This window comes from Hyperoodon ampullatus (genome assembly GCF_949752795.1).
Source record: "Hyperoodon ampullatus genome assembly, chromosome: 1".
NCBI classification, from domain to species: domain Eukaryota; kingdom Metazoa; phylum Chordata; class Mammalia; order Artiodactyla; family Ziphiidae; genus Hyperoodon; species Hyperoodon ampullatus.
Window position 1 is genome coordinate 183,621,571 of NC_136914.1, and position 20,819 is coordinate 183,642,389.

Sequence of the window (20,819 nt, forward strand, 5' to 3'; positions counted from 1 at the left end):
CTCCCACCCCACCCCCGCCCCCAGGTATAGGGCCAGACCTAGAGGACTTCATGGCACCCCACACCGACACGTATCAGCCCTGGCAGGGCAAGGTCAGAACTGCCCTATCAGCCCCCTTCCCAAAACCTCTTCATGATTCCCAGGAATCAGATCAATCTCCTCAATATTTCAGATTATAGGCTTTTTCTCTTGATGGACACCCTGAATGATGGTTTCTACCTTGATTGCTCCCTCAAACCTCTAAGTCACCCCTGGCCTTTCTCCTCCGTTTCCACGGAGCCTGAGGTGGTCCCCCCATCACTGCCTTTGGAGTCAACACACCTGGACCAGCTCTCCTAGGGACTGGCTAATCGGTACCATGTTCACTACATGCTGGAGACTGTTGAGCATATTCTAAGAATTATCTTGTTTATTCCTTACAACACCATTATGAGGTAAGTACCATCTTATTCCCATTTCACCGATGAGAAAACAGGGACAGAAGTTAAGTACTTGGCCCAAGATTCCCAGGGAGTAAATGGCAGTCACCGAACACAAGCATCTAGACTCCAGATGCTGGTCTCTTAGCCCCTTCTCTATACTGAAATCGGACAGTAACTGAAACCCCCAGACCCTTCATTTTCTCATCTGTACAATGGAGTAAACTCTATCCTATAGGATTGTTCGTGGACTCACCCATGAAACTGTCTCTATCTCTTCTCATTCACAACCTGGAAAAGTTTGTGGAGCTTCCCAAGCCCTCCTGGGTTTCTTTCACAGAGGGTAAATCCACTAGAGCTTTCTCTATCCTGTTGGCATCCTCCGTACAGATTCTTACTTCTCTCTGTCTCTGCATTATTCTGGCCGAGCACTCTCTTATCAAGGCCCCCTATGTGTCGGGCACTGAGCCACAGCTTCACACACACATGCCTACTCTAACCTTGACCCTGCCTCTACCCACCTTCTCCCAAGTTGCAGCTAGGAATCTGAGGGGTTTACTTACCCTGGGAGGTGGCACTGACAGGGCACACTGTGTGCCTTTCACACTATGGAGCCTGCTTGGCTCCTTCACAAAAAACCCCAACATCTGTTCACACAAACCTGGCTCAATCGCGTCTTCCTGACCTGTGTGTGTGCCAGTGCTACTGGGGGTGGGCAGGAGGTGGTCAAGGTCAGGTCCAACTGCTGTGGTATCGGTGACCTCAGAGCAGAGCCCGCTGCAGAGGGGCGCTGACTCTGACTAGCCCAGCACACTCTTCCCTGCTGGCTTGATCCACCCACAAACAAGATGTCCCAGACTTCTTGTGGCCACATCAGCCCTGAATGAGCATTTGATTCTGGAGGCAGGGGACACACGGCTGGCGTAGAGAAGGGGAATGGTTTGAGAGAGGTGGGCTTCCCAGTGACATCAGAATCATCCCCTAAATTCCTCCCCTCTGCCTGAGTCTACAGTGAGGCAAACTGTGGCCTGCAGGGAGGGCAGGCCCCGAGCTGTGGCCAGCAGCCAGCCTTATCTCTGTAGGGCACAGGGCATTGGCACCATGGGGGCCTGGAGCTGGGGACTTCCAGCTGCCTTCTTCTTGGCCTATTTCAAAATAGGGTTTCGGTTCCTCAGCACCTCAGATACCCAGTGGAAAAAGTGATCTGCCAGGCTCCCTCTCTGGGTCCTTCCTCAAATGCTTCCGATGCAGAAGCTGGCTTCAGCTCAGGGCAAGGCTGGGTTTCTCCGTCAACACTGTTTCTGTGGGTCCATGACACAACTGTCTTGCTTTAAGCAAGCTCATAATGGGAAGGGCTGGATTTACCCAGAAATAACAAGAGATGGTTTTTTCTCTTGCCTTCCTCTGCAGCCAGCTTCTCTTCCACTCCCCTCACTTCCTGCTCTGAGCTCCACAGTTCCCCTAATGGGTTCTATGCTTTTTCTCCCCTTTGGGCTTTTTTTTTTTTTTTTTTGTGGTACGCGGGCCTCTCACTGTTGTGGCCTCTCCCGTTGTGGAGCACAGGCTCTGGACGCGCAGGCTCAGGGGCCATGGCTCACGGGCCCAGCCACTCCGTGGCATGTGAGATCTTCCCGGACCGGGGCACGAACCCGCGTCCCCTGCATCTGCAGGCGGACTCTCAACCACTGCGCCACCAGGGAAGCCCTCCTCTTTGGGCTTTTACAGCCATTCTCTGCTCAGAACCCAGCATCGTCCTCGTCCTATACCCTAAACCGTCACTCGCCAGGAAGCCCGCGCCGGAATGGACCCCTTCTGCAGCAGTAGCAGCAACAGCTCCTCTCTGGCCTAGTTCCTGCTCTTGGCTCTCCCCTGCAGGGCCAGCCTCTTGTTTGGACTCTCCCAGGAGAGGAGGAGGGTGGTGTGGCTGGGATGTTGCTTTTCTGCCTCACCACTTGTTTCCAGCACGGATTGCAAGCCTGGGACGCTGCAGGAGGTCTGCAAATGGCTGTTAAATCATTGGACGAATACAGAAGGCCTCATGGGGTCCCCCAAAGTCAACTTTCCAGAGTTGTGCATACACAGCTGGAATAAATCATGCAAAAGTCTCCAGGGGCCAGGGAAGTGACTCAGCTGAGGGACACTGGTCAGGGGACTTGGGGACACATTCCTCTTCCAGAGGGGCAGATCTTCTGGTGTTTCACGAGAAGCCAGACATCTGGATTTTTATGGGCTACATTTACTGTTTAAAGTTGGGTGACTGTGGTAGAGATAATTATTGCCCCTGGAATGATCACATGATAGCTCCCGTTCCCCAGCCCCCTGCAGCTATGGGGCCATGTGACTAGCTCTGCAAACAGAAGTGTTGTTGTCACTCCCAGGCCAGTGCATCTGAGCCAATGCATGACCCTGTGGCTCTCTTGTTCCCTGTTGTGGTGACCCAGAAAGCCACATGGCCCAGTAAGTACAGCTTCTTGATGGTCAGCCTGGGTCCCAGATTGCTTCTGCGGACCGGACGCCTCTGCCAATCCACAACGAATATGGACTGGGAAAGAGAAATAAACCTCTGCTGTGTTTCTGGGATTTGTTACTGCAGCATAACCTAGGCTATCCTGACTAATTCAGTAAATAATAAAGTTAAAATGAATATATATATGTATGTATGTGTGTGTGTGTGTGTGTATAACTGCTGACGCATGACATGACTCCATTTATAACACTGTCTTTCTCCCAAAGCATGTGAGGAATATGCCCATTTTGCTCTATTTAGTAGGGACACTTACAAGTGGAATTCTCTATATCAAGCAGTGATTAGTTATTAATAGAAGATGTTTCTTAAAGTGCTTTGGGCTGGGAGCTGCTAAAGACCCGTGTAGCTTCAGTTGCATGCTTTTTCCTCTCTGGGCCTTGATTTTCCCATCTGTACAATGAGAATATTGATCTCCCATGAGTTAGAAATTTTCTCAACTGTAGAACTCTTTGTTCAAATGCAACAGTTATGCAAATCAGATTAAAGGGGCTGCTCTGGTTGAAGGTGAGGTGCATGGCGGGGAGCCCCATCCGCGGCTTTGCCTAGGGCTCTGGATAATACTGTGCTGAGCAACACAGGAGAGGCTCCCTGCAATGGCCTTCTGGAATGCTTTACCCTCAAGAGCCTGCCTATTTAAAGGACACGACCAACGAGCCGAGTGTCTCCAGCTGGAGTTGGGTGACATCAGCTGGGGGAGACAGCTCAGAGGGAATCAGGAGGAAAGTGCAGAAGGGTCCTGGATTGCAGAGAGCAAAGGGAAAGGAGAAGGTGGCTCATAGGGTAAACAGCTTATGTGGTAGGGAGAGAGAATGGGGTACACCATCCCAGGTGAGGGAAGGAGATAAGTGAGCAAGGCTGGGGGGAGGCAACGAATGAGGGCTCTTTCAAATTGCCAGGCGGGGTCGGAGCCTTACAGGGGGGGAAACTTTGCTCTATAGAAAAACAATCTCTTCTTTGAGAGAACCACATACTGCTGTGTCCTCTGACATCCATCATGTGCATGGCCCGAAGCCAGTCTCGTGGTCTCTGGTTCTCACGTGTCCCATCGCCCCACCCCAACTTGGCAACACCTCCATCTCCTTGTGTTCCAGACCTGAGCTCTGGGGTCACTCTCAGAATTCCTCTCCCAATGCCAGCACTGCATTTGTGCCTCCTTTACCCGACTGGAGGTAGAGGAGGTTTTCATTGATTTTGATACTCCCAGTGTCTTGTCCGGTTCTCAAGTGAGCTGCATGTGTACCTGAGAGGCATCCTGGGGGTAACCTGAATGAGAGAGCTTTGAGGCACAGCGGACACACAGACCCTGGGAAGAAAGCCAACTGAGATTTCTCTCCATTTGGAGCGTGTTCCTGAAACCTCCCGTTAAACACTCACTGTCCTCATGCATTGGGCAGGACTTAATGAATCTTCAGTGGAGTGTTTTTCTACCTTTTAAAAAAGGACAATCCTATCTTTAACTAAAGCCCTAGGAGAAGCTTAACACACAAACGGATTAAAGCGGGGCTGCTTTGGTTGAAGCAGCAGTCGGGGAGAGGATGGGCTGGCCCACCACCCAGGCGCAGGCTGCAAAGCACAAAGTGACAGGTGCAGCTGGGCAGGCCAAGCCCTGTGGCTCTGGGGAGCCCAGCCTTCCTTGTCCCAGCCTGCTCCCCTCCCCCAGGCCCCAGGGCACAGAGCTCAGGCCTCCACACTTGCTTCCCTGGCTGGAGGAGGCTCTGTCCCCAATCCGAGGACTCAGGCTGCGCCAGGGCTCCCTGTCCCCAGGAGGAGGGGCCCCAGGGCAGCAAGCCAGCCATGGTTACCTGTCCCAGTGAACAGGCAGTGGATTGTTTTCGCTTTCCACTTCAGCAGCTGCTCTGAGAACAGTGGGCCCGCTGCCTGCCCTCGCTATTGTCCCTGGCCTTTGGTTTGGGACAAAGGACAATGAAGCCTTTAAAGCTGCGGCCCATCTTTCCTCTTTTGGGGTCATGGAGCTGGTTATTATGGGAGAAGGCAGCTCTGCGGCTCCTCAGGCCATCACTACAGCCCACTTCCTACTGGCTAACGGCAGAAGCAGAAAAAGAAAGCTAACGCAGTGGCATTTTCATGAAGCTACATCCACTGCATTCGAAAGCCTTTTATTTCAAGACGATGTGCTGCCTACTTTTTAGTCCTACGATGCCCTCTCTTTCATAAAATAGTGGCAATGATAGATGGTCATTGTTGTTTTAACTCGGCAAAATGGAAAATGTATCGGCATCCAAATGAAAACGTTCTGAGGATGTCTGTGAAATCTGAGTGCTTGGTAAACTCTGTTCTAACATCTTACAAAATTATGACTCTGAAGTTCTTCTTTAGGCAGGATTAAAATCAAATATGTAAAGACCGTGACATGGCAAGTCAAAGAAAGAGGGCGGAGCCTGTGGGGCACAGCTGGGAGCCCCTCAGCCCAGGCTGCTCAGACCAGAAGGAGGTAGGAGGTTCCTAGGGAAAGGGCAGGTGCTGGTGACACTGCCATGCATTCCTGTGAAGCCTGAGTCTCCTGCTCTGCAGCCCGTGGCTGCAACCTTCAAATGCCAGCCAGGGCCGGCAGGAAGGTGGCGCAGAAAACAATGAACCTTTAAATGGGCCCTCCCTAGCTAGCACCTGTTAACCGGCAAATGGCAGGAGGTTGGCCAGGGAAGAAGCTGTAGTGCCTGCTGGTACCAGCTGCCTCTGAGAGGGGGTCTGGCCAGACACAGGCCACCCCTTGGCAATGTATTTTTGCCGAGAAAGCCAGCTGTTGGGATGCAGATGGCGGGCAGGGACGCAGCAGCTGCAGCTTCCATCCCCTTCCACGCTGCTGTCCTTGCCCTTCCTCTCTCCTCTACCTTCACCCCCTGGGCTTGGCCACACCCTCCCTGCCCCAGCCCTGGTGGCTGGAAGCCCAGGGGGACATTGTGCACAGTCCAGCTGGAGTCGAGGGAGAGCAGGAACGGCAGCTGCAGAGCCACCCAGCACCTCCAATCGCCACCTTCCCCTCGGTCTACCCCCTGACCCCAGCTCACCTTTACTGTATCCTCCCCACCCTCGAGGTCCTGGGCTTCCATCAACACTCTCCCTGAGCCTATCCCAGCACCAGGCCCCCTGACACCATTGCTCTTCCTCTGAAGAGCCTGGCCCTCTGCATCCAGGCAGGTTGGCCCTCCTCACAGCTTTCTGACAGTCGCCCCCTAGAGGCGGTGCTGCACCCAGACCCCTGCAGCCAGGTCTCTGGCTTCTGCCCTCGCTTTCAAGGCCTGGCACCCTGGGGCAAGAAAGCATTTCCCATCCTACTGCTCCCCCTTACACACATATTCCCTGGCCCCGCGGGATTCTCCCTCCCCAGACTGAGCTTAGCTCTTGCCTATGGAAGAAGAGGTCTAGGAAAAAAGGAATCCTCTCAGCTATGCTTTTTGGGCCAAACAGGTACTCAGAATGACCACTGGTTAATATCCCAATGGCCTGGAGCCAGAGGTGCAGGCCCTCCAAGGGCCAAGTGCCAGCTGCTGCAGGGCTGCACTGGGTGCACAAAATGGCTGCCTCTCCTCGTCCCCCACGTCCTCCCATCCCCCCACCAGCGCTACCCACTGCACCAGACCTGTGTGCTCCAGGCAGCTGCTGGAGATGCTTTCCTGTGAGACACGGTACGGCTCAGAATATTCTGGGTCATGGAGCCCTCTGGAGTCTCCTGAAAGCTTAACACACTGTCTCCAGAAAAATGCCCGTGTGTGCATGAGTGTGCACACATACACAGGCTGAATTTGCACACCATTGCAGGAGGATCAGTAAGCCCCTGCTCATGTGCTCCTGGATCTGCAGGTCCCAGGTTAAGAACTTCTGCTGAAATGTGTCGCAGCAAGGGAGAGGAGGCAAAGGGACATACTAGAGAGAAGTCTGGGTATGAGCTTCGCTGGGGTATCAGCTTGGCATGTGACTTCAACGTGCTGTGACATCTCTCGGGCCTCAGTTTAGCCAGGATTGTACTGGCAGCTGGACCAGAGTGTCTTTAGGTCTCTTCCTAGCTGTTTGGCTATGGGGCTGTATGACACCCTCGATTCCACCCCGCAAGGTCAGGCAAGGCAAGGGAAGGGGGTTCCAAATCTCTCTAAGCAGTGCATCCTGGGGAAGGAGGTCAGACAGCCAGAAAAGGAGACTGAGCAAACTGCAAGTTCCCCTTTAACAAGAGTGACAAAACTGCAGAAGCTTCGGGAAGTACAGCCACTTCCTATTTGATTTTGATTTACTTTAAAACAATTTGAAAATATTTTCTTCAGTGCACTCTGTGAGAGAATAACCACCAGCCTTTGCAAGGATCTGGGTTTAAAGCTCTGCTCTGGGATTCTTTAGCTGTGTGACCTTAGGCAAGTCCCTTTTCCCTCTCTGAACCTCAGGTTCCTCATTAGCTGAATCACTAACTGCTGTGAAGGTGAATGAGGAAACAGGTAAGATGGGCCTCATATGGGGTTCACCCATGATAAACAGAAGTTCCCAGTAGAGGTCACAGTGGGAGTCAGGGTCTCCAGAGAGACAGTGAGGCTCTGGAGATGGGAACCTGGAACTCAGAGAGGATGACAGTCCTCAGCAGGAGCATCTGTGAGCCACAGCATCTGGCTGAGTTCACTCTCAAAACCAGGGTCAAGTCCAGAGTGCTTTCTGGTAATCAGAGTCTCCCCTTTGATCCTTTGCAATTACAGGACCTGAGCTATAACACATGCCTGAGTTCTGTTCATGTTCTGTTGTTATGGGTCATTGTCCAGCTGACCCTCACCCGGGGGGACCCTGGACTTCACTCTATTCTTGACCTCCAGGCCACTTGCTGGAGTCTCATGGTGGAAATATGGTCCCACATCCCGGCTTTCACACTGACACTTTAATCTGTGGCCTCAATCTCACTTTCCCTGTAAAGTCTCGAACCACAGGCACTACACACAGAGGGAATAATGACAAAAACTAATGAAAACGTACCGACAGTGTTGAAACACACCCCATTACAACTTCTTAGCCAGCAATTTTTTGACCTAGGTTTAAGGCATTCATCTTCTCTTCTCTCCCTTCCCCTTCCTCTCCTCTCCCTCGCCAGTACCCCCCCACCGCCCCCTCAGCACCTCCCACCCTACTGGCAGCAGCTCAGGAATTACTCGGGGGGGGCAGGCAGATTGGCATTTTAGCTGTAGTTAATATTTACTCATGGCTTCTGGAAACAAATCTTGATTGTGCCGTGAGCAGTTAAACTAGAGAGACGCCAGTGAGGATCCTTCCTGCAAGTGCCAGTACATGGCTTTGGAGTCCAACCTGCTTGGGCTAAAATTCCAGAATCCCAGCCCTCACCTGTTGTGACCCTATTTAATTCCTCTGTGGAGTGGGATTACTCACAGCTCTCTTTTCAGTGTTTCAAGAAAACACTGGCACTGGCCTGGCACTGATCCTGGTGTGAGAGAAGGCCCTCACTCCCCCAGGCCTGTGCCAGATGAATAAAAACAAAGGCATCTGTTTGGAGTGGGAAGTGCAGGACACAGTCAGGAGCACGGGGGCGAGCAGAGTGGCTGGCAGGGTGAGCTCTGAGGTCAGTGGGTGAAATGAATGAGACCTGGCACAACAAGCCCTGGGTTAAAATCCTGACTCCACCACTGACTCATCTAGGTAAAACTGGACAATTCCATAACTCTTAAAGCCTCAGTTTTCTCATCTGAAAATGGGGATAATGAAAGTATCAAGGCTGTGAGAAGTAGGTGGCATATTGTGCTAAAGCTCTTAGCACAAGTCTGGGAACAAGGCAAATCCTCTATAAATAGCAATTGTGAGGCCCTGCTTCTGCTATTATCTTGGTGCTCATGGTCTTCCATCCATGAAATCTGAGAATTGTGCCAGAGGCACTTCGAGCCTCTCCCCCCAATTCTAAGATCAATGCTTCTAGGATATTGGCCAAGGCGAGAGACAAGGTGGGCAAAGATGTAGCCTGCTGCCGCGCACACACCTGCTGTGCTCAGATTTTAGCTTCTAAAGTGCCCTCTCCTTGGAGGAGGTGCCTGGAGCAGTGTTCACTCCTAGCCTTGGGCCCGAGGCCCGCAATACGCCAGGCTGGCAGAGGGAGGGGACTTTGCACGCGGCAGCCCAAGGGCACCAGTGCCCAGACTCCGGAGCCCCTGGCTGGGAAGGTCCTGGGCTCGGGCGGTGGGCGGAGGTCGGCGCTCCGTGGACGCCCCGAACTCTCTCGCCCGTACATCACTCACCGTCCACTCATCGCGCTGTCCAGAAGCCGCTGCTGGTGCCTTGCCCTCGCAGTCACCGGAGATGCATCCGCAGCGCCTACTGCTCCGGGGCTTGGAGCGTCAGGCCCGCCCCTCCCCGCCCCTCGCCCCGCGCCGGCCAATGGCGTCACGTCACCTTGTGCGGCCCGCCCAGCCACGGGCACCGCGGGGAGGGTCCACTCCAGGCGGTGTCAGAGAGGCCTCGGGGAAGGTTTGGGACGTCTGCTTTGCGGGGTGTCCCCGGACTACACAGAGGGCGCCTGGAGACTCGCAGAGGAAGCAGCCCCGACTCGGTCGGGAGGGTCCGGTATGCAGACCAAGGACAGGGACCCTGGGGGAAAGGACATCCTTGGGTTTCCAACAAAGGTCGCTGTGCGGGCCCCGCAATGACTAGTGTGCCTGTCACGAAAGAGGAGGTTATCAGTAGAACCTGAGCGATGTTAGTTTTTGCTCAAGGGCCACCTGTGTGCAGTCCGGCTGTTTGCTTGCTGTGGCCTCTTAGAGCTCCACTCCATTTAAGAAGCCAGACCCTGGACTTGCCTGATGGCGCAGTGGTTAAGAATCTGCCTGCCAATGAGGGGGACACGGGTCCGATCCCTGGTCGGGGAAGATTCCACATGCAGCGGAGCAACTGAGCCCGTGTGCCACAACTACTGAGCCCGCGTGCCACAGCTATGAAGCCCACGCACCCTAGAACCCGTGCGCGGCAACGAGAAGCCACTGCAATGAGAAGCCCGCGCGCCACAAAGAAGAGTAGCCCCCGCTCGCCGCAACTAGAGAAAGGCCGCGCACAGCCAGGAAGACCCAATGCAGTCATAAATAAATAAATAAATAAATAAATAAATAAATAATAAATAATAAAATAAAATCTCATTTGTTAAAAAAAAAAAAAGAAATCAGATCCTCTGATGATTAAGAGGAGATAAACTTCTCTGCCGGTTACCGCCTGCTGGAGGAGGATTTGCCTGTTCAGAGGCAGAGGGGACAGAAGAGCACAGGCCTTTTGGGGAACTCAGAAGAGCTCAGTGACTCTGGGGTGTGGGGTGGCAGGGAAGGGGAAGGAGTTGATGGAGACAATTGCAATTTCTGTTTTATATCGCTATCCCAGGACTGACCTCGGGACGTCCCCTTCCCTCCCCCAACGTGAATCATTTTACTTTCGTTCAATCTGTGTTTCCTAATCTTTTTACAGTCACATGGCCATTTTAGAATCAGATATGGACCTTTTAGAAAAATGCAGGTGCCCACATAGGCAAAAATCAGCCTGGGATTTGAGTCTTTGAGCCCCTGGACCCCACTTGAGAGAGGCTGGGCTAATCGTTGTTGTTAGGGCTGCTGGATTTGGGGTGAAGAGATTGGTCTCTACCATCTGCTTCCTGCATGACCTTGCCATGTTGCAATCACTCTGGCCTCAGTTTCCCTACCTGTAAAAATGAGGGAGCTAAAGATGACCAGGCCAGGTAGGGATCTTTCAGCTCTGCCTTGACATGAATTCGTGAAGAGTGGCCCATCCTCTGCCAGCTCAGGTCATCCCAGTGGTTGGGGACCTCCACTCCTGCAGAGCCCAAAGGTCTGATCCTCAAAGCTGAGGACAAAAATTGGGTGCTTCAAAAAGTTTTTTTTTTTTTTTTTAACAGTAAGTAAAATTCAACATAGCCCTCAACCTCTGAGCATTCATTCATGCCCAATAGGATAAGTAAACATAGCACCCAGGTAAGATACAATTACCCTGGCGCCCTCTAGCACCTGAGAGTGTGGGTCAAGCTGATGTTATCATCAGTGCCAGGACTAGCCTGGAGTGATGATTGGCTTTGAGGAAGCACCCTGATGTGTCCTGCACTCCCACTGTGTGTCAGGCACTCCGCTAGGTGCCTTACAGCAGGGATCCCACACAATTCCCTCAATATTCCTAGGGAGTTGGGTGTTACTACCCGCATTTCACATGGACCACGATTGTCCATCGTCAAGTACCTTCAGAAGGAGAATCACCTTTTCCTTCAGTATTCAATGGAACTGTATTTGACCCGCAGCTCACTTATGGTGGGTGTTGTGTATACGGTTAGTTGCCAACCCAGTACCCATTCCCTTCTTTGGAAAAAAGAAAGAGAGAAAGGGAGGAAAGGAAAGGAAAAGAAAGGAAAGTTGATGCTGCCACTATGGAGAACAGTATGGAGGTTCCTCAAAAAACTAAAAATAGAGTTGCCATGTGATCCAGTAATTTGGAGAAAACTAGAGTTCAAAAAGATACATGAACCCATTGTTCATAGCAGCACTATTTACAATAGCCAAGACGTGGAAACAACCTAAATGTCCATTGACAGATGAATGGATAAAGAAGATGTGGTAAATATATACAATGGAATATTACTCAGCCATCAAAGAAGAATGAACTAATGCTATTTGTAGCTACATGGATGGACTTAGAGATTATCATACTAAGTGATGTAAGTCAGAAAGAGAAAGACAAATACCATATGATATCACTGACATGTGAAATCTAACATATGACACAAATGAACTTATCTATGAAACAGAAACAGACTCACAGACATAGAGAACAGACTTGTGGCTGCCAAGGGGAAGGGGGCATAGGGGAGGGATGGACTGGGAGTTTGGGATTAGCAGATGTAAACTATTATATATAGAATGGATAAACAACAAGGTCCTATTGTATAGCACAGGGAACTATATTCAATATCCTGTGATAAACCATAATGGAAAAAAATATGAAAAAGAAGATATATATATATATATATATATATATATATATATATATATATATATATATAACTGAATCACTTTGCTGTACACCAGAAACTAACACAACATTGTGAATCAACAATACTTAAAAAAAAAAAAAAGTTGAGAGGGAGACAGAGAGAGAGACAGAGAGGGAGAGAGCAAGAGTGAGCAACTTGTTTGGAGCAGCAATGTGCTACTCCCTGGTGAAGGATCATGACAACTTATATTTTTCATACTGTACTTACAACCCAACAGTGTATGATGAAATTAAGTTAGTAGGTGATGTGACTAGTGTTTAAAAAAAATAGAAAATATCAGTGTATAGCACACATAGTAAACGTAAGTTGTGTCTTGTGAAACTTTTGTTTGCACTATGTTTCATTTATGTGTATTAGGCTGTGGTATAAAATGTGTTTCTCACTGTGGGCCACAGTCAAAAAAGATTGAAAGCTAGTGTCTAAGTCAGTCTTGACAATCTTTTTCATGGCTTTCTCAGCTTCCTTTGAAGCTATAAGTGGTCACATGACCCAATTCTGGGCCAAGAGATAGGGAAAAGTGTGCTGGGGGAGAGTGAAGACAACTTTTGCTTTCCTGATAGAAGGATCAGATAGATATCCCCTTTCCCTGCCTTTCTGTCTCAAATGTGGAAAATGTGTAATGTCTGGAGCATTGGCAGCCATTTTGAGGTTATGATACAACATGTGCACATACTAAAGCTAGGGGAGCACAAAGATAAAAGAGGTCTGGGTCTTTATTAACATCATGGAGTTGCTGCATAATGCCTTCACTGCCTACTCTAGACTTCCTGCCATGGAGAAAAATAAACCACTATTGGTTTAAGCCAGAGGTTGGTTAAGTCTTTTCTGTAAAGGGCCAGATAGTAAATATTTTAGGCTTTGTGGGTTAAGTGCTCTGTGCTGCAGCTACTTAGCTCTGCTGTTGTGATTCGAAATCATCCATAGATAACAAGCAAATCAAAGGGCATGGCTGAGGTTCCAATAAAACTATTAACAAAACAGGATAGGCCACATGTGTCACATGGGCTATAGTGTGCTAACTTTCACTTTCCCTAGATGATCTTGCCCCTAGATGATCTTGCCCCTTTTATTGCCTCTCTGACCTCATCTCCTCCCACTTCCCCTCCCTCTCTTTGTTCTGACCACACTCATCTTCCCACATATCTGGCCCACTCCCACCTCTCAGACTTTGCACATGCTATTCCCCCAGCCTGGAAAGCTTTCCCCTCAAACATCTGCATGGACTCACTCCTTCATCTCCTTCAGGTTTTACACAAATTGCTTTTCTTTGAGGTCTTTCTTGGCCCACTATCTAAAATGCCCATCCCTGGCCCATGCATACTATTTTCTGGCACACTGTGTATTTCATTTCTTTTATCATGAGCTCCTTGATGGAAGGAGATTATATCCGTTTCCTTAGATATTGACTCTGTCTGGAATGTCAAGGTGTTTAATCAACATTTGGGGTAGGACTGATTTTTTTTTTCCCTTTCTGCAAGATTCTGGTAAGAAAACAGACTTAGGGAGGCTCATTACCCCATCCAAGGGGACATAGAATCTGGGTTTTCCCCCTGGTGGCCCTGGTGGTCATGTTTGTGCCACCAGAGAATGAGAGTAGAACAATATCTACCTCTATGCGAAGATAGGGCCACAGAATTTTCTGCAAGACTACTTCCCCCAGGGCATCACCCCAATAAAGGGGGCCTTTGGGCGTCCATTAAGGGAATAGAGCATTTATCCTGTTATCTTGGGAAGTCTCATTTTTTATAGCATTCCTGCATCAGAAAGTCTTTAGAAAAGTTATTATTTTGTGAACAGTCCAGACTGACTTGTAAGATCCATAAAAAGCCAAATGGGAGCACTCATGATCCAACATTTTTAACTAAGAAAGAGCCACAGAGAATAAACTTATATTTGATTTGTAAGTGTGGAAATGGAAAGGAACCTGAGTCTGATCAAACACATGTGACTTCTTGCATCACGTAAGGCTGCCCCTGGGGCAGGGTGTTCTGCTCAGCTTTTGCTTGAAGCTTCTTGGCAGTAGGGCACCGTTCCAAGAAGACTGAGAAATTGCCTTCTTCCCTCTGGTGCTTTGAGAGGCAAGTCGTGAAAATGACTCGGCATAATCACATGTTGTTGAGATGCAATTTAGATTTCTCTGTGTCTTGAAGGAAAAATAGGCTTATGTATTTTAACATAAATAATATTAATAATGAAGATTATTTTCAAGGCCATTCCCTTAAAACAGTAAAGGGGAGTTTGAATTAAAATTACTGGTTAATTGCCTAAGGTCTTTTATGGATGACTTTGTATGCTTTTTCCCCTTTACTCTCTCCAACATAAGATTCTGAACAAGTGAGTTTTTAAAGCAATTTTTCAAAAAGTCTGCAGATTCTGAATGTATATTCTTTAGAAAACAATTGGATGATTGTACTTGATTGAGATCTGTAAGAGCCAATTTAAACCAAGCAGTCTTTTCTTTATCTTTAATGGGCTCTGTTTTATTAAACCCATCAGGAGGAAGAGGCCACTTACAGAATGCTTCTTGCACCATTCGTTTTGGTGGAATCCTTGAGTAGTAAGGTCATCCCATTGCATGATCTTAACATGCAGCAGATTTGCCTCAGTTTTCAGATGATTTCTCAAATTATTTGCATACCATCTACCTTTCTTTCCTATGTGAAATGGTTTTCATTAACTCCATTTGTTAGCATAAATATAATAACTTCAGGTTAATATATGGAATTCTGCATCCCATTCCAGAGGTGGGCTGGGAATGAGAATTTATTCTCCAAATGGACATAAATTTCAGTGATATATGCCATGTAAATGCCTTCTCCTTAAATGGGCATGCATGTGCGCCTGTGTGTGTGCGCACACACACACACACACACAACATATTGTTTGTCCTTTAAGTTATGCTTTGGAAAACATTTTGTATCCCATTCTGCAGAACTAATAAGTGCTGAGGCACTGGGTTTCCTAGGAGGAAGAGAGTTTGCTTTAAAAGGTGATATAGCTAAAGACTGCTGCTGAAACTTCCTTCTGGGGAAGAATAACAGCTTATCTCAAGTCCCTTCTCCACTTGGTCCAGAGAAGAGGATGCAAATTGGCCCCAGATCTGCTCAAAAAAAATATATGAGGACAAGGATGGCATGAACATCTACAGACAGAGAACATGAACATCTACAGACAGAGAACATAAACAGGTCTGGTTTGTTGATAAGTCAAAGATCTTTCTCTTCACCCCCTCCTCCCTATCTTCCTGACACTGGACATACATACTTTTTTTTGGTTCATTCATCCAACAGTACAAATCAGAAGGCTAGGGAAAGGACATCTCTCCACTTGCTTGGATTTTCCCTGCCTTCCTGCGCCTCCCCCAGACCCGTGTCACCTCCCCACTCACCTGCATTTCATATATTCTTCCACCTTCTATGTGGCTATGCCCCTGGAGGATGCTGACAACGTGGGGCTGCTAGAAAGTCGATTATTATGAATGGATATTGTAATGGCCATGAGTTAATAACGTCTTAAAAATAAGATGAAAATAACTGGCAATGCAAAATTCCTGAGCAAACTGCATTTTCATTGTAACTGATTTTAATAGTAGAAAATGACTTTATATTTTTTTTTAAATATTTTGATTCATTTAGCAAAGAGCAAGACTATTTACTGGACACAGTGGCTGGTCATGAAACAGTACAAGGGCAGGAGGATTTACAGGACAAGGCTTCTCAAAGGAGAATGTCTTCAGTAAGGCTTTCCCTCCACACAGAGCCTGGTGTTGCTTAGGAGCCAGAATTTCTATGAATAGCAAGATACTGACTGCTACTCAAGGCTGAGAACTAAGAAGTGTTAAGACCTTCCCTCAAGCCAGGATATTAAGCAGCCAAAGGAAGTGGAGACCTTCTGGATGGAAAAGAAAGGAACCTTGAGAGAGCACAGAGCATTTGACAAACAAGGGCCGTTTGTCCAGCTCCTGGGTTGTGAATTTCAAAACGATCTTCCTCAGGCACTTTGGGGAGACCCACCAGCTAGAGAATGTGGCTGCTACTGTGTCCTGGAGGGAAGAGCGGCCTCCTCTACCTCTCCTTCTAAGCATGCAGCTTCCCAAGGAATGTAAAACATCCCCAGTGGGGAAGGGGCAAGCTGGCCAGACTTGACCTGTAAACCCTGGGTTTAAAAAGATGTTTCAGCTGAGTTGACCTTACCTCTGAACCTGCCATCAAAGCCACCTCTGTTTAGCCCCTCATGTGACAGAGGCTGTCCATTCCCAAGTTTCCTTCCCCAAATGTGTAACTATAAACTAAGGTCCTGGGTGTTTAAGAAAGGATGGCACCATATAATTACTAAAATTCTTAAATTTTGTGTCCATTAGGAATCATTTCTGGCTCTTCACTTTGAAAACTCTCTCTCACTGTAATAATTAACATGTCAGCCTTACAGCTGGGACAGAATTAGGATGACCAGTGTAATAGGGTTCTTAAGAGAAACAGACCAATAGGAAATATATATTATGTTATATTATTATATTATATTACATTATATTATATTTATTGTATGCCCTATCGTGATAGGTAGAGATGAGAGATTTATTTATTTATTTGTTTGTTTGTTTGTTTAAAGGAATTGGCTCATGTGAATGCCGGGCCTGACAGGTTCAAAATCTTTTGGAAAGGCCAAGCTGGCTGGAGATTCAGGTGAGAGTTGATGTAGCAGGCTTGAGTCTGAAAGCTGCAGACCAGCAGGCTGGAAACTCAGTCAGAGTTTCTATGTTGCAGTCTTGAAGCAGAATTGTTTCTTCCTCAGGAAACCTCAGTCTTTGCTCTTAAGGCTCCCTTAAGGCATTAAGATTGGATGAGACCCAGCCACATTATGGAGGGAAATCTGCTTAACTCAGAGTCTCCTGATTTAAATGTTAATCCCACGTAAAAGAAATACCTTCACAGCAACGTCTAGGCTTGTGTTTGACCAGACAGTTGGGCACCATGGCTTAGCCAAGTGGATGCAGAAAATTAACCATCACAACCCATGAGTTTGACCAACAGCTTGTATCCCCTCATGTCCTTCTCAGGACAGACTCTGTGGCAGGTTGTGGCCTGATGCTTGGCATTTGAGACGCTTTAGGATGTGACAGTGCCTCCTTTCCTAGGGATTTCATGTTTTCATGTACCTATATATAATCTGTGACAATTTTTTTTTTTTTTTTTTTTGTGGTACGCAGGCCTCTCACTGTTGTGGCCCCTCCTGTTGCAGAGCACAGGCTCCAGAAGCGCAGGCTCAGCGGCCATGGCTCACGGGCCCAGCCGCTCCGTGGCACGTGGGATCTTCCCAGACCGGGGCACGAACCCATGTCCCCTGCATTGGCAGGCGGACTCTCAACCACTGCGCCACCAGGGAAGCCCAATCTGTGACAATTTTTGAGGAATTTTTGCTTCTCTATTGGCCTACTGAGTGTAAATTAGGAGTTGGCCAGATAGTAAATATTTTCTTATTTGTAGTCCATGCTGTCTTCTTGCTACTACTCAAGCAGAAGCAGCCATAGACAAATCTGTAAACGAATGGCATGGCTGTGTTCCAGTAAAACTTTATTTATCAAAGCAGGCAGAGGGCCTGATTTGGTCCATGGGTAAAGAAAGATTTGGGGTTGATATAGGACATTTTCTTTATGCAAAACCTGGCAAAGGGTGTGGGTAAGTTACACTCTAACATGGGATGCTTTCATCTGTGAGGAATAAAAAACCCAAACAAAGGGAATTTTATTATCTCACACAGTAAAAAGCCCCCAAAATGGGTAGTTCCATGGTTGGTTAAGTCAGTATCTCAAACACATTTTCAAGAACCCAAGTTCTTTTCATCTCTGCACTCATCCTCAGCATATTGGTTAAGTTCCCCCTCATATTTGCACATGGTTCTTATATTTCTCAGCAGTCATGACCATATTCACCTGAAAGAGAGGAAGGGTGTCATCCAGTCAGGGTCATATTAATAGCAGGGAAACCTTTTCCAGAAGGTACTGGGCCATCCCCCTCTCACTTCTTGCTGTCCGGCAGTGGGGTAGGGGTGTGTTGCAGAGGATGGACCCTTGTGACTGGCAGGGTGAAGCACATGGCTGGCCGAAGGGAGGAAGATAGATCAGCTGTGAAAATCCAGGCTCTACCAGCAAGCAAGGGATCAACAGCGCCCCTGGGAAGAAGTCCGGCAGTGCCTGCCCTGACTGCAAAGCTCCAGCAGACAAGGCCAGCCCATTCCAGGGGGCAAAGTCACTGCCTTGTGATGAGTGAGTCAGGTCTGAAGGGGGAGGGGGAGGACAACAGACGGAGAGAAGGTCAGGAGCGTACTGGCCTCTGTTGAGCACCAAGTAAGTGGGGTGGAGGCTCTGAGTAACTGGGAGAGGACACTGGCTAGAGAAAAGTGGCCTGGCTGTGAGCACAGGGGGCTGCCTAAGCCAGAGAAATGGGAACTGAAAAGGTCCATGGAGAAATGAAGAGCGGCCGTGGGATCCTGAGGCCAGAAAGACCTCCCACCGGCTGCTGGGGGGCCTTAGCCAGGGGACTCTGGGCTCAGGGGAGCAAGAGGACTTTGGGAGGTTGTGCTGGCTGGTCTCTCTGTGCTGACCTTTTTTATAAGCCCCAGGGACTGGGGCACAGCAAGCAGAAGCCGCAGGAGCCCCGGGCCTCTGGAGGGAAACCAGAGGGTAGCCTGGGTGCTGATGCTGTCTCCCTAAGTGTCAGAGATGTTTGCTTTGCCACTTCTCACCTGCATGGCAGGGGAGACCCTGCTGAGGCTGGGGGTTTTGTCCTGGGCGTGGAGGCGGGCCGCGTGGTGGGGCTTGGCGCAGCTCCCAGGCTTGGCTCAGGCCCATCAGCCACCAGGGAAAACCCCAAAGGTGCCGGCCTCTGGCAGGGTGAGCCCCACGGCGCTGCCGGGGGCAGGAGTCAGGCACTGCTCAGGCTCTCTCTGTGTTGGGGTTGGGAGGGTTTAATGCTCAGAATAGAAACTGCTCCTGGGCATGCAAACACAGGGTGAAAAATGGGGTAAACACAGTCACAGCCTCAGTGCGGAGCTGGTTTTCTGCCTTGTTCCACCTAAGCTAGCTCCCTAAACTTTCTTTCTCCCTCCCTGTTCCTTTCCTCCCCTCCATCCACCCCTGAGAAAAATCAGTCTCAAGTGACTTAGATGTCAAGCACCTTAGGGTCATTTGGTCAACACCCTTCTCTTTCAAAACACAAGGGAGAGAGGTCCAGGGGAAGGGGTGTGGTCAAGGCTATGGGCTGATGAAGTCTGTGGCCAATCTAAGACTTTGTTCTCCTGATGGCATTAAGAATTTTGGTTCCAGGGACTTCCCTGGTGGCACAGTGGTTAAGAATCTGCCTGCCAATGCAGGGGACATGGGTTCGAGCCCTGGTCCGGGAAGATCCCACATGCCACGTAGTAGCTAAGCCCGTGCATCACAACTACTGAGCCTGCGCTGTAAAGCCCATGAGCCACAACTACTGAGACCACGTGCTGCAACTACTGAAGCCCGTGTGCCTAGAGTCCGTGCTCCTCAACAAGAGAAGCCACCGCAATGAGAAGCCCACGCACTGCATCGAAGAGTATCTCCTGCTCGCTGCAAGTAGAGAAAGACCACACGAAGCAATGAGACCTAACACAGCCAAAAATAAAAATGAAAAAAAAATTTAAAAATAAAGAATTTTGGCTCCAGAGTCTGGAATGAATACTGGCTCTAAGGCTTTTTAGCGTGAGCCAGTGTGCAAGTTACTAAATTCTCCATGCTATGATTTCCCATTTGCGACAAGTAATTGTAAAAGACCCTGCTTCATAGGCTGTGAGGATTAGAGGAGATGCACCTGCAAAGCACTGAATGCCCCGCACACACTCAGGTCTCGCTTCTGTCCATTGTTATTGTCTTTGTTGTTGATAGGGCTCTCTGCCTTATGCTTTTTGTACTGCACAAAAATCTTCTTTGTTATGTATGGAGAACATATCAGCTGGCTTCAGATTCTGATGGACTTTGCCATGCTTCCCTTGTCCCAGGATAGACAATTACATACCTGGTAGTATTCTAGTCCTTCTTTTGAAGCTCAGCACAAATCTACTTTCCTAGGTCTCCCTCTGAATTCATGTCTCATGGCACATTGTCTGCAATTTCATTGTAACGCTTATATCTGCCTCATGTCGGCCACAGTTCCATCTATGGGGTCAGACAGTATGCTCGACTCACCCCTTTAGCCCAGTACCTTGCATAGGGCCTGGCCCACCAGGAAGAGTTTAATGAATATTTGTTGAGTTAAATGGACTCTTGTCCCTAGCAACCTATTCGCTAAGTTTATACTGGTGCTGCTGATCGAAAAGAGAGATCTGTTCCACTTTGGAAAGAGGAACCTGCGATTGGGAGCTGCAAACATCTCACCGAGTTTCCTGGAAACTGGATACTGAAGCAATCGTGGGCTTCAGGCCCCCTCATCCCCACTGTGTACCATGTGCAGCCTCAGACAGAAGCAGCTGTTTAGGGACAAATGAATCATCACGGGCATTGCCTATTTACTTGTCATCTTCTCTTTTTTTTCTTTTTTTTGCGGTACGGGGGCCTCTCACTGTTGTAGCCTCTCCCGTTGCGGAGCACAGGCTCCGGACGCACAGGCTCAGCAGCCATGGCTCACGGGTTCAGCCACTCCGCGGCATGTGGGATCTTCCCGGACTGGGGCACGAACCCGTGTCCCCTGCATCGGCAGGCGGACTCCCAACCACTGCACCACCAGGGAAGCCCCTTGTCATCTTCTCTTCAAAGACGAATTTGATTTGAGACTCACAAAGGCTTTCCATATCCATTAGGTGGTAAACATTTCATTGGATGGGC